This window comes from Mytilus galloprovincialis, chromosome 13, assembly GCF_965363235.1.
Source record: "Mytilus galloprovincialis chromosome 13, xbMytGall1.hap1.1, whole genome shotgun sequence".
Taxonomy (NCBI): Eukaryota; Metazoa; Mollusca; class Bivalvia; order Mytilida; family Mytilidae; genus Mytilus; species Mytilus galloprovincialis.
Genome location: NC_134850.1, coordinates 65,321,847 through 65,337,358, shown reverse-complemented (window position 1 = coordinate 65,337,358; position 15,512 = coordinate 65,321,847). Strand labels below are relative to the sequence as shown.

Sequence of the window (15,512 nt, the reverse complement as noted above, 5' to 3'; positions counted from 1 at the left end):
TTGCAATACAATAAAACTTATTGTCATTGAAAAACCTGAGATTCATAGATGCAAAGCTAGCATATTCATAGGGGTCCCTTTTGTGGTTGATTAAATAGGGAATCACTGGAGCGGGCCCCTCTTAAGTCAGTCAGCAGCCCCTAGAAAAAGTTCTGGATCCGTCACTGATATCAGGCATATACATGTATGTACTGTAGTATTTGAGACATAAAAAAAATCAAAGATATAAAAAGTAAACTTGATGGTCTTTAATGATTGATTAGGTGTGAAGGACTGAAATAGAAAGGTTTTAAAATCGTTCAGTTCTCCTAGACATAGTGAGGTATCCTTGAGGTCTCTCAAATGGCCTACCATGACGACTTTTCACTGTTTTTCTGAAGTGTGGTAACCCCTGCACCTAAATAAATCATTTTCAGTAGTCTCTCTTTTTTCATGAAAAGTCTAAACTAATATTCAAATTAGAAAAAAGAAAACTGAGCAACTTGAACCCACAACATACAATTGATATCAGGTGTCCTGGAAGAGTAAGTAGATCCTGCTCCTTGTGTAGTATTAGGAATGAGATGTCCTGGTGCCCTTTTTCTATGTTATCACATGATTTTGCAAATTATTGAAATTGTGTGCTTTTTAAGAATGGAGAAAAATGTGTGAAAAAGTATTATATTGCATAAAAATCAGCACACAGATATAGGAATGGTATGATTCTGATTAAACTATAGATCCTGTGTCCAAGCTTTGTTTTCTTGTAGATTGGTGTAAAATAAAAAATGTGGGTCAAGCATTAATATCAATGCAACAAAACAGGATCCCCAAAATCAGAGTGAGACTTTCATATGCCAATTTCAAAGTAGACCTTAGAAGTACTAGTGATACAGCATTTTGTTAATGCTTTAAATGGTCATATAGCTCTGACATGTATTAAGAATTGGATGTACTAGGCATTGTGCATTCCTATTGAATGTTAATCTCAAGAGTTAAACATGCCCCACGGCCCAGACACACTCAAACATGACTCGAATGGTTAGTGTACACCATGTTGCTTGATATGCATGATAAGGACAGGACAGACATTTATAAACATGTGTTAGTGTTAACTTCCAACTTGCTTAGTTTTATTTTATATAAACAACAAGAACGAATACTAAAAATCAAGTGAAAATTATAGATGCATCAGATTAATATTTGTTGATGGGTACTTTTTTTAATTGACAAGTTGATTTCAGATTAATATTTACTGAATCAAAGAATGACTAACCATTACCCTACAAAAAATGGCTTAAAACAAAGATTAACTGAGTGCTTACACTTTGCACATGCGTAGGATTTTTATCCAGACAATAACTTTTGACCTAGCCCTTCAGCTGAAATTTTTGAAAAGTTGGGAAAAAAAGGGGGATACTTCCAGACAACTGAAGTCATTTATATGGAAAAATTCGTTCATAGATTAATCTAGTTTCAATGTACTACATACATCTGTTACACACTGCAGCATAATTAAATAACTACAGAAAATGTAATACTGCGAGGGGTTTGAGCAGTCTGAGCAACATGAAAAACATCAACAAATGACGGTGTAAAGCCTTCAACCCATCATCATTTTTAAGTAAAATATATTTAAAATCCTGGAAACATCATCACCCTTCATTGTCTCAATCAGTTTCGTGGTTAAAAACTGTTAAATATGACATAATTTGCTTAATTTTGCGCCGAAATAACTCTAAAAACGTTAGAAAAGTGTTGAATTTTGACCTCCGGTTGAAGTATTTATTATGTAAACAAGACTCAGAGTGACGGGGAATCCTATACATAGTCATGTGCCCATATGTTTCTGGGTCACATTTATTTATATCTCGACCAATGAAAAGCTTTAGGATGCATTTGTGTCAGTTCCTGGCAAACAGGGGGATTACCCGCGGTTTTTTGGAAATCTACGTAGGACGTCTTTTGATTTATCATATTTCAGTAACGCAGCACTTATTTTAATACCTACTTTGGCAGTCGTGTGACAAAATCTATTCTAATAAAAAATTAACCTCAAATACTGATGGATGTTTAGTTGTTTTAATAAATTTATTGTCTGAAGCACAGGCTATGCTTTTGTTTACACGCTGGTTACAGCGCCACCTCAAAATTCTTAGATTATCTCCCCTTTCCCGCGTGACCACCGGAAGGAGCTCTTCAATGTCACTGGCTTTCCCACTGTTATGCAGAAGTCACACACATTCTCAAAGACAAAAGAAAAAAACAGATAAATAATTCTAGTTTGCTCCACGGATGAAACCCATTTTATTATGATGTTAAGCTATTTCAATTGAAAGATAATTCAAAGCAAATATCACAATTAAAAAATTAATCACAAGGAAGGTATTAAACTAAGAGTTCCACATGGTGAAGTTGAAATCATCCCGTCGTTAGTTTACGGACGCAATCACGAGTTGGTTAACCGGTATGGAATAACCGCTTCACAGATAATATTGGATATGTTCCTTATGTCGTAACTACATCCACCTCCCCCTACACCACCAATGTGACCTACAGAATTAGACTATTAACCGGGCTTTTAATAACACGAGCAACACGAATGGGGCCATATGTGGAGCCGGATCTGCTAACCCTTTCGAACCACATGAGCTTACATTGGTGGGGTTCGTATTGCTTAGTCTTTAGTTTTCTATGTGTCTCGTGTATTTTTATTTGTCTGTTTGTCTTTTTTTAACATTATAAGCGTTGTCAGTTTATTTTCGATCTATGAGTTTAATTGTCTCGCTGATATCTTTCGTTCTTAATCAGACTGAACAATTAATCAATACATATCCGATTACTCATGCGAAGGAAACCCTCTCCTCGTCTTGTAGCATTAACATATCGTAATTGTTATACTACGTGGGTTCAAGTTCACATGAAAACTTATAGACAGGGCTGTGTTTCTGATACTAAATCATAAGTTATAAGCAAAAACGACATCACTGAGCTTTAACTGTCAACCTCATTTATTTGTCGAAAAAATAATTGAAACGTCAAAACTCACAACAAAATAAGTAACACTTATATCGAAGACGCACATGTCCTGGGTCCATTTTGTTTTATTGATTATTGATTATGTTGATATGAATATTGGAACATTGATCGATGAAAATTTAACATTGAATAAACAGAATCTTTAGTAAGGCACGTACACAACATGTAGATATTTCATGCCTTCTTCTAAAACAATGAACAATGTTTTTTTTTTAAGTATAACTGATTTTTTCATAATTTTCTTTTGTAATTTTAATTTCTACTTGTCGCATTTTTGTTTGTTTATTGATAATTTATGAAAACAAGGCAAAATCAGTCATTCAAAAACTCCCTAAAACACTTGCACACACAAAACATTAAAAAAAAAATAAACTAAATCAAAAGTCTTACTTCTATCTCCTATCAAATTGTTACGTCAAACAAAAATCCTTTATCTTGAAAATTAACAAGGCAAATACGATTTTGAATCTTGTCATAAGCCACTGCATATGGCTTTACAAGTCCGTTTTCTTTTGACAAAAGTTGTCTACTGTGTTGTCCGTCTGCAGAAATCACAATTAATGCATGTTGACTGTTACTGACAGTATAAACATTTCCTACATTGTCAACTGCTATACCACGAGGATCCTTAACAACATTCTCGTCTTTAAATGTCCATATGATATTACCTTCCATATCACAACATGTTACGGTGTGCTTCTTAGTGTTCGTATAATAAAGTTTAGTGTCACTAGTAACAATATAACAACATGAACCTAAATCACAAGGTATAAGCGAAGTGTTTTTCCCATTTTGGATATTGACATTTTGTACTCCTTTTCCTTCGACGCAAACCATTAGTGATCCATCTTTGTGTATGATGCCATAACATACATCTTTAGTATGGATGGAATTTATTGCTTTTGTATCTATGTTTAAGATCTCTATTTTCTTGCAAATATCTGATGATACAGCTACATTGCTGTCATTAATACACGTTACATCAAAAGTTGAATGTTGCGGAAGGGGAAATTTCGATAAAAGGCCTCCGTTCGGATTAAATATTTTTATACCTTCATTTCTATATGAACGATCACAAATGACAATGTTTCCAGCAGGAAGAAAACAACATCCGGTGACATTTGCATCTAATTTGATAGTATTCACCAACGTTAGCTTTATATCATTGATAGATTTATTTCTCACACCTCCTAACTGTGCCTGTTTGTCCTTCGATCTCTCTAGATTAATTTTATTCTGAATTTTCTGCACCTGAATTGTTCCTAATCTCGCTACTTCTTCAACGAATCCTGAAATTGTTGTATTAATTTTACAAGAAATCGACACTCTATTCAAGCTACTATCGTCATCTAATGTGTGTAAACACTGGTCAATGGTACTTGTCTTTACTGATATCTCCCGCAAACCAAAGAACGTTTGGAGATCTGACCCATATCGATTCAGGTCATCCATTTCCAGCTGACATTTTTCTATGTCTATTTTCTTTCTTTTAATGTCTTCCAGAGTCTTACAAAAAGTGTTATCGCACTGATCCTCAACTACTTTACTTAATTCTATTTTCAGAGATTTCTCAATTTTATCAAGATGGCTGTCAATTTCTTTCCTCATCTGAGCTATATCACGGAGAATTGATTCTTTTTGTTTTTTAATTTCGCATACATTTTCCTCGAGATGACATTGTATCTTTGATAGGTTACATATGATATCTGACAGACTCTTTTGAGTGTCGACGAAGCTTTCGGAAGTTTTGACATCTTTGGTTAACTTGCTGATACGAACGACGTCTCCACACTTTGTGTGTTCCTCTAGACACGTCAGGCAGAGTAAACAATCGTGGGATTGACAAAACAATTGGTACTTGTCGTCGTGTACAGAGCAGTGACCCTTGACTTGGGAAAAGGAGGAGTCAAGAGCTAAGTAGTTAGATATTGATATCGTGGAATGGTGTTGTGAAGCTTTTGACAGAGCATGGAAACCTTTGCATTCGGTACACAGAGCTTGGTTACATTCGGAACACCAGTCGCTTGAAGGCTTTGTGATATGAAGTTGATCACATATACCGCAAAATTTAGGATTTGATGCCATTGCTGTAAAAATATAAAACGAAATTTATAACAAAACAAAGTAAAATAAGAAAATACCGAACTTCAAGAAAAATTCAAAACGAAAAGTCCTTTATCAGATGCCATAATCATAAGCCTAAACACACAAAACGCAAGGAAGCTAACTGCCACATTCCTGACTTGGTTTAAGCATTTATTTATGTACAACATGCATGGTGGATTGAACCTGGTTTTATTGCTAGTTAAACTTCTCACTTGTATGACAGTCACATATAATTTTATTATATTGACAATAAAATTGAGAATGGAAATGGGGAATGTGCCAAAGAGACAACAACCCGACCATAGAAAAAAAGAACAGCAGAAGGTCACCAACAGGTCTTCAATGTAGCGAGAAATTCCCGCACCCGGAGGTGTCCTTCAGCTGGCCCCTAAACAAATATATACTAGTTCAGTGATAATGAACGCCATACTAATTTCCAAATTGTACACAAGAAACTAAAATTAAAATAATACAAGACTAACAAAGGCCAGAGGCTCCTGACTTGGGATAGGCGCAAAAATGCGGCGGGGTTAAACATGTTTGTGAGATCGCAACCCCCCCCCCCCCTATACCTCTAGCCAATGTAGAAAAGTAAACGCATAACAATAAGCACATTAAAATTCAGTTCAAGAGAAGTCCGAGTCTGATGTCGGAAGATGTAACCAAAGAAAATAAACAAAATGACAATAATATATAAATAACAACAGACTACTAGCAGTTTACTGACATGCCAGCTCCAGACTTCAATTAAACTGACTGAAAGATTATGATTTCATCATATGAACATCAGGCACAATCCTTCCCGTTAAGGGTTTAGTATCATACCATCATAACATATATGAGAAGAACATAACCCGTAACTGGTCTTTGAATAAATGTGTTTAGTTCCGATGCAAAGACCCTATAAGGGAATCAATATTAACGCCAAAATATGCAATCTTTATTGACCTAACAACAGTATCGTAACTATTCCCCTTCTTAATAAGTCTATTCAAAGGTTTTGTTAGTTTTTGAGGTGAATACTGACACCTTTGTGCTTTATAAAGAATATTTCCATGAAAAATTGGATGTGCAATACCTGAACGTATAAGAAGTCTGCATGTTGAGCTATATTTACGAATGATGATCATAAACCGATGATAAAATTTAGTAAATGTTTTGACTAGTTTGTGATATCGAAAACCCTGGTAAAATAATTTTTCAGTAATACATAAATTTCTCTCGTTAAAATCTAAAACACTGTTACATACACGAGCGAATCGTACAAGTTGAGATATATAAACACCGTAAGATGGTGACAAGGGAACGTCACCATCTAAAAATGGATAATTAACGATAGGAAATGAAAAATCATTTCTTTTATTATAAATTTTAGTATTCAGCTTTCCGTTAGTGATATAGATATCAAGATCGAGGAAAGGGCAGTGGTCATTGTTAGTATTAGCTTTATTTAAAGTAAGTTCAACAGGATAAATTCCTTTAATATACATACTGAAGTCGTCATTATTGAGAGCCAAAACATCATCCAAATGTCTAAAAGTATTATTAAATTTGTTTATCAGATGTTGTTTCGATGGGTCTTTGCTTATTTTTGTCATAAATTGTAACTCATAGCAATACAAAAACAGGTCCGCAATAAGTGGTGCACAATTAGTCCCCATTGGAATTCCGATAATCTGACGATATACGGAATCCCTAAAGCGAACAAAAATGTTATCTAGTAAAAATTCAAGGGCATATATAGTATCAAAGCATGTCCAATTGACATAGTTTTTTTGTTTATTGCTACTAAAAAATGACCTAAAAGAGTTTGAACATATATATTCACATTCTGACTTTTTAAATGCCCATTTAATTAGGTGTGTGATTTTTTTCTTAATGAGAATGTGAGGCAATGTGGTATACAGGTTAGAAAAATCAAAACTTTGAACAGATTCAAAATCACCAATATAAGCATGCAATTTATCAAGTACTTCCAACGAGTTCTTGAACAATTTATTATCAGGTTTTTAATGGTACAAAGTGTGCTGGTAAGAAGAATAGACAATTTAGTAGTGGAACAATGGCTTGAAGACGAAATAAATCTATATTTGTAAGGTGTTTTGTGTAGCTTCGGAAGCCAGTACATAGTTGGGACTTTCATTGTATTTGGCTCTGCTTGTAAAGCGGTAGCTAAAAGTTTATGTTTGTTACAGATGTCGTTTTCTGAAAATGGAGTCAGTTGGAATGTTGGTGAATTGGTGATTTCTTTTTTCAGAACCTCAATGTAAAATTTACGTCAAACAATAATAATATTATTAGCAGCTTTATCGGCCGGGACAAAAACAAATTTCTTGGCTAGTTCTTTAAGTTTATTTTTGATACGAGAAATAGGGTTTTTTTGGTTATTGTTAATAGTAAAATGTTCTTTAAAATGTTGAATACGTATATCACCTATCTTCATTACTGGATTAAAAAGAGTCCAAAGATTTTTTGTCAGCTTTTTCCCGTTTTATGCATTTCATACAGTAAGTATGGAGTGAGTCGTGGATGATATTACGACACTAATTCCAATTAATAATTGACGGGGGACGATATTTAGGTCCTTTACTGAGGAATGATTTTAACTCTCGGTCTTGAACGATGTTAAGATCTCCTGTTATAACATGGGAAATGGGTTCATAAATATATTCCGAGGTACTACAATTACATGAAGTAGGTGTATTTTCACTGATATTAACATCTTTACACAGTTGACTATAATTAAACACAAATTTCCGGGTAGATTTCTTGTAAATATAACAAATAAGAGGTAGTTCAGTATTGTTAAAATGTCCAGGAATTTGTTCTTTAACAGAATGGTCGTTAAATATACCGGCAATATTTACAAAATCAAAACCTTTATTGACATACTTTATTTTAATAAAATGTTTTTTATGATCTTCAGGACGATCATTTTTGGGAAATAGTTTAGAATAACAATATGCCATAATAATTTGAACAATTTCATACTTAGGACTGCTATATGAAATTGTGTTGCAATCCTCCAAAATTTCATTTAACTTATTAACATGTAATGAACAGAGTTTTGTTAACAGATAATGTCTGCCGTTGTTTTTTTGAAATAGAAATTAGGTCCGAAATATTGGTATGATTGGTCCGAAATTTTCTTTGATTGCGATTTGTTCTACGACCGTGAGAACGGTTTTTACGAACAGTTTTAGAAACTATATCCAAAATGTTAACGGAATCGGTTCTAGATATACTACCAATTCCCATGATATTATCATTAAGACCGAGAGGGTAGACTGTCTGTAATTTTTTAATCCAAAATAATTCAATTATTTTCCGTGATCGTACAAACTTTGAATGAGACTCACCAGGCTGCTTATTTACTACTTCTAAAGGTTGAACTGCTAAATATTTAAAAGGATGGTTGTGCTTCTTAAGGTGTTGGTAAATGATACTTTTGAATTTATTGGGTCTTTTAAAACGATACAGATGTTCTTGAGTGCGTTTAGATAAATATCGTCCAGTTTCTCCTACGTACTGAATACCACATCCCGATTTGTTTCATGTGAGTAAATAAATAATACTGTTTGTTTTTCAAGTTATATCAGTTTCAAAATTCAAAGAAAATGTGCGACCTTTAAACGTGGACCTTACCGTATTGTCGTTGGAAAGACGGGGACATGGAAGTCATTTTTTGGCATGACACTTATCGATAGAAGGGTAACCACGATTTTTATTGTTAAAAATGTTAGCGATGGTAGTATTTTTAGATCACCGATTTTGAAGATTGAGACGTGTAGATACCCTTTGAACAAGTTTAGTATTTAATATTTTTCCATTTCTAAGCTTCATAATTGTTTTTTGTCAGTGAATTATATTATAAAGGAGCAAAGACTTGCGTCCAGAATATGAACCAGCATACAATAATTTAAGTTATGTAAAATTGATAAATCTGTTCGGCTAAAAATGTCAAACGCTATCAGTATTATTAATTACCTGAAAAAGATACGATGTGTGAGCGGACATAAAAGGTAAAAATGTCAAAAATTGGATTAAACAAATAACTGTTTCAACAAAGAATAACAAAATGGCATGTCTATAATACTAAAATAACAAGGTCCAATTTGTCAGCTGTCATGGGGTAAAAATGACAAATCAGAGAATTCAACTTTACATATAGCTAATAAAGGACAATCGTGTTGATAAAAATTACACCATTCCAGACCCGTTTGTTTTCCCAATAATTACTATTGCCAGTAATTTACAAGTTCTGGGTAGAATCCGATACCGATACCAAAAGTATACTCACATTTTTCCTATACCTTATCTGTACGTTCCGCATCTGACAGGTGCATCACCAAACGGTGTATTTAGGATTTGTTATATACACGGTGCATAGTCATAGGGATGACATGACTAAATTCTATCATTGTCACATTGTTTCCTATTGTACTATTTTAATCAGTATGACTGTAAAAAATGGCAATACGCAAAACAGAGAAACAAAGAATTCAACTTTATTCATAACTAATATTGGACAATGCTGTTGATAAAAAATTACTCCATTCCAGGCCCTATTGTTTTTCAAATAATTATATTACTAATAATTGATAAGTTCCAGGTCGACGGTTTCAATCAGAAAGATTTTGAAAGTAGAGAAAACTGTGCATCTTATTAACAGCATGACTTTATCAGATGACAATATCAATACTAAATACCCAGGCTGAAAAGAGACTTAAAAATAGTTATAAACTTTAATTCAGCCACCAGTGTTCTCCCCAGGCCGTTTTAGCGTCGCGGTACCGCGACGCTATATTTTTTCACCGTGATGCTATAATAATTGCCGCGACGCTATAATTATTCCCGCGACTCTATAATTATTTTGAATATGCTATTTTACTTGTCCTCAATTTTGAACTTTCATCTATTATCGTTTATGATCATAAAAATTATATAACCTTTAATTGTAATCCCTTTAAGTCGGACACTAAAGGCAATTAAGAGATTAAATAGCTAGGTGTTAATTGCCCTCAGGGTGATAACTGTTTGGATGCGAATATCCCAAGCCGACACTTGTGACATGACTAATACCACGTGTCTGCAATCACCAATTTCGACATGGAAAAATGCAATTACAAAACAATTCGAAATCTACGTTTTGTATTACGAAATTTCAAAGATTTAAACGATTTTTTTTTTAAAAGGTCGTTTATTTGTGCATCTCTACAAAAATTACTTTCTTTCTCTTCCGGTAATACGAGAGCGAGAATTTTGGTTTAGAGCTAAACTAAGTTTAATACTTCTTTAAAAAGTTATCATAATTGGCTTAAGTTTATGTTTAATCCATTTAATGCATTAAAAGCGTCTTATTCATGCACAATCTTTTGTCAAACAATGTTTATTCTCGGACTCATTTTCGTAAATTTTTCTACGGCCGCAATTGTACATTTTTTGTGTAAACTGCGGACCGGAACCGGACCAGATATGAGAAAAATCCGCATTTTCACGATAATGACAACAGATGGACAGTAGACAGAAAAAATATACCAAGAGAGAAAACTACGCATTAACAGACTATTTGTTAGATAACTTTGTTAAAAATACATATCATTTTGATGTAAAGATAAGAAACAACTGGGACTAATTCATTGCGTGCCATGAAACAATGAATTTCATAAACATGATAACAAAAAAGTTTTTAAATTGATTTTTTTTTTTGCTACTTTATCTTTACTTGATATAATATAAAAAAAAATAGTTAATTTTGTGTATTAGATATTTAGTTTTGTATATAAACAGGTTGATCTATAATGAACCATTCATTCATTTGACTTATTGTTGGGTAACTAAAACCACATATTTGTTTTTATTTGGCACAAGAGGAAAAAAATAATTCTGTAACTATAAATGAATAAAGAAAACATAAACTGAAACAACTGTTTTTGTGGTTATAGTTTAATTGTATTCTCAGTTATGAATTGAACAATCTAAACTAAAACATATAAAGGAAATAGAGTATCAACACGACGCGACAAACGACATTAAAAAAAATACAGTTATTTTTTTTACGCAAAATGTGATGCTATCCAAAATTTCTGGGAAAACACTGGCCACGGACCAGCGTGTGTGTTCCAGTGTACACTATAAAGAAAAAGTTAATAAGAAACAAAATCAACAACACAAAAACACAAAAATGACCTAAGCACAATTACACATTAGCACTATCTATAAATAGTTAAACACCTACTCAACCCAAAAGTAAATAACCAAAATGGACTCAAAAAAGCTATCCCATTGACGTGAATCATTTAAGAGTTCTTATTTACTATGTCAATACTATGATGTCAAACATGAGAGATACCAGGAGAGGCCACCAGAGATCATTAACAAATAACGGTTAGACAGGGCATGTTTGACAGAATTACAAAATAAATAACAACAGTAAATGACAACATAAGTCAAGGGGAGACAATTCAAATACAATCCAACGAAAACAAGTGTATCAATATATATGTATAACAATATCAATAAACATCCATTTTATGATGCACAAAAATTACTGTCCAGTTGTGATGTGCATCAACATATTATCAATTCTACATTAATTATTACATTACACTTACCTATTGTAACATTAAAATGTCGCTGGAATTTCAACCAGGAAGTTGTTTTGTCATACGACTAATGCAAGTTTACCTGATAACACGTTGTTTACAGTTGGGATGGCGGGATTTACAAAATGCGAAGTTCTAAATTAGATTCGAGACGATTTTCACCATCATTTGTAAAACGGATATTCTGTAACGATCAACACATTCGTTTGTTTATTGTACGTGTCACTAGTTACTTTACACAAAATAAATGCAAAAGATACCATATGGACAAAATAAGAGACCAAAAAATACAGTGTTTTAAACACAAAATAGAAAACACAACAAAAAGACTCCTGATGCATACCATAAGTAACATCTTAAACGGGTTTCGTTCCGTTGATTGATTACGTTTGATTGTGTCATTTTGTATGGACTTCTCGTTTTTTTTTATAATCTTGGAGTTATGTATTTTTTGTTTTTAGAACTTTTATAACTTTTATAGTAAACGCCTAAGAATTGCATTACTAAGTCTATTATCAGCAGACTGTTAGTTGACATGAAGAGTCTTACAAAAGTCTTCAAGCGTTACAATTCATTTGTAGAATAATGTACCAATCTTGAAATCTGCTTACAAGGCAAATAATCTTTCATTATCTGCGTTGCGCAAACCACTTCTATTCTTGTATATGAGCAAACCATTTGTATAGCACTACACAACATAAAGTAGACATACACATTGACAAGTATCGCTGTTGTCTCCGCGTTTAATCCAAACTTCTTGAATGGGATTAAGAATTTGATTTAACATTAAAAAAAAGTCTATTCGTTTTCGTTTGAAATGTTTTGGGTTGAGAATACATGAGGCATGTCTTCATTCTGTCCAAAAAGTTAAAATTACATTTGTAAAACGAACCATAACCACCAGTAGCGATTACACCATCACAAATATAAAAAAAAAGTATTACACATGTAAAGTTGAACAAGATCGACAACTTGTAATCATTTTTAATACAATCTGTTTGCAAAAGCTACACAATTTCTCTCTTAAGAACTAAATTTCAAACTCAGAACAAACTTCAAAACCAATTAACAGTGCTCAAAATGTACACGGTTAAATAAAACCAAAAAAAAAACCAATTCAAATGATTTTTCATTAGTTTTAATGTCTGGACATCAAATGAAGGACAGTTATTGTATTATATGTAAGCAATAATTTGGTTACGATATGCAAATGAAAAAAGAGATAATGTCTTTGTTTATTTCTTTTTTTGGTGGCTAATCGCCAAAAGAAAGCGACGACAACAATATGCCGTTCATAATTAATATAAAATAGTTAGAAATGTCGGAGTCTTTGCATCAATTTTAACCTTATTTTATATTTTCGTAATCACATATTTTTTTTCAATTTGACTATTGTATGATGATTGATTATGAACTGTATCCCCTATAAAAAGAACTCCATGTGACAGAATGTTTGCTTTCAACGATGCTCGTTTACATCCATGTTTGTAAATAAGACAACAAAACAAAGATAAAGAATAATCTACTGTCTTCCAAACGAACACATTGATATTGTTTAGAAATTTTGGTCTGTTTTTTTGTTGTGTTGTTAGTGTTGTCAATCAAATTGAATTTTATACCACTGTCATACAAAGGAGATAGAGGTTTATATAGCTATAATCCATCATTTTCTACAAAAGAAAACGTCTGTACCAAGTCGAATATAGGCAATTTGTTTTCATTCGTTTGATGTGTTTAAACTTTAGATTTTGTCATATGATAGGGAATTTTCAAGTTTGTATTTTGCATGGAGTTCTATATTGTTATATTTTACTTTTTTTGTACTTACAGAATGAAGCAAAAACCAGCACAATTCGGCAAAAAAGGTATCAATTAAAGTTTTCCCTCACAAGCCTACAAAACAAAGCAAAATAAACTAGTGACAGAGAAAAATAAACCCCATAGAAATTCGTCTATTATCTCTGGTGCTCGATAAACTGTAATCAAACTTGTTCCAGATGTGATATATACATTTGCTCAGGGTCGTAACTACATTGAGGCAAATGAGGCAAATGCCTCATGCTGGAAATTTCAAAAAAAAAATGAAATGAAAAAAAGATTGTCTTTATATCAAATTGTTTTCACGGAAAGTGTCTTGAAGAAGCAAGTTCTCTTCACTCCCTGATGTCGCCCCTGCAATTTTTTGGGAACTATGTTTCTATTGTACTTTTGGTTTTCGGAGTTGATGGTCTATTGTTTGTACTTCTGTGTCTCGGGTTTGTCTTTTGTTCTTTTATTGTCCTACTTTATGACTATAGTCTGAGTGTTGTTTTCTATTTGTAAACGTGTGCAATGTTGCATGTCCACCAATGTCCTGATATTGTGCAGGAAAATATTTTAAGAATATGCTCTCGTTTTTTATATAGATTAGACCGTTGGTTTTCCCGTTTCAATGGTTTTACACTAGTAATTTTGGGGCCCCTTATAGCTTTTTGTTTGGAGTGAGCCAAGGCTCCGTGTTGAAGGCCGTACATTGACTTATAATGGTTTACTTTTATAAATTGTTATTTGGATGGAGAGTTGTCTCATTGGTACTCACACCACATCTTCCTATACCTATATACGATGCTATACAGGACACAGAAAAAATTGTCGTTTCTGCATGGATAATTGAACTTGATATCAAAGAAAACAAATATTGTTTTGTCTTTTTTTTCCGTTGATTAAGATATTCAATTTTCTATATTAATAATACATATCTATCATTTTTGTGCATGTCTCACCTAGTTTCGAGTGATTTAAACGACTCAGAGAAAATACCGGCAATTTTTCTTAGTATGGATTGTAAAATTGGGTATTTTCTCTGAGTCGTTTAAATCACTCGAAACTAGCTATATATAGGTAAGACATGCACAGAAGCGATAGATATGTTTTATAAATATAGAAAATTTACTATTTTAATCAACAACAAAATAATTGAAAAAAATATCAGTATCATATACCCAAGCTCCTGTGGATAAAACTACATAGCTAACATGGTTTAAATTAAAGAAAGACCGCCAATTTCCCGGTATCAAATCATTTGAAAAAAACAATGTATTGCCATATGACCTTTTACTTTGAAGGGTTAAACTTGCATTAAGTCGTGTTTAGACAGAAAATAAAGGAATATGGAGTAAAGGTGCACGGGACCTAATCGCACACAAAGTCAATGCATAGAAAAAATACAAATGATCAATGGTCAAAGTTTTTATTCCTGTTCTTCATCTTGATAGTTGCTGGAGGGTCTTGGACTAATGCTATTTAATAAAGTCGGGCATTTGATTCTAGTTAGGCTTATTTTGACTGTCGCTTGATTAAATAAAGTTAGGTTTCGGTATTGTAAGTAACACCTTTCGACTAATGATATTCAAGATCACTTTTGTCTTTTCCTCTTCTCTTTGACTAAAAGATAAGTCTTTGAAACAAGTATAAAAATGTCAGTTGATCACGATTCTAAAGATCGTACTGTGTTAGATACAGTGCTGTACGCATGATACGTCTTCACATTCATGTCCTTAACTGCAAAGTTAAGCACTCAAGTTAACTTTTAAATATTCAGTAAAGAGGAAAACAATTGCTGATTATATTAAGTATGGACATCATTATAAATTAATACCTTTATGTGTCTAAATTGCTGACTAAATAGCAACCACAGTTTTTATTGTTTTTTATAATATCAAATTATATCTTAATTTAATAGAAATTGATTAAACGATTTCAAATTCATGACAAATCATCTGAATAGTCGGAAGTTGAGGACAA

The 15,512-nt window shown here is 32.8% G+C and overlaps 1 long non-coding RNA gene across 1 annotated transcript; it reads right to left on the bottom strand.

Moving 5' to 3' along the window:
- Positions 1–2,967: 2,967 nt before the first annotated feature.
- LOC143056570 (uncharacterized) lies at positions 2,968–11,791 on the bottom strand. The gene is made up of 2 exons (XR_012972406.1): positions 11,739–11,791; positions 2,968–5,105 (listed from the first exon to the last, which is right to left on the bottom strand). It is a non-coding gene; the product is annotated as an uncharacterized LOC143056570 (long non-coding RNA).
- Positions 11,792–15,512: the final 3,721 nt, after the last annotated feature.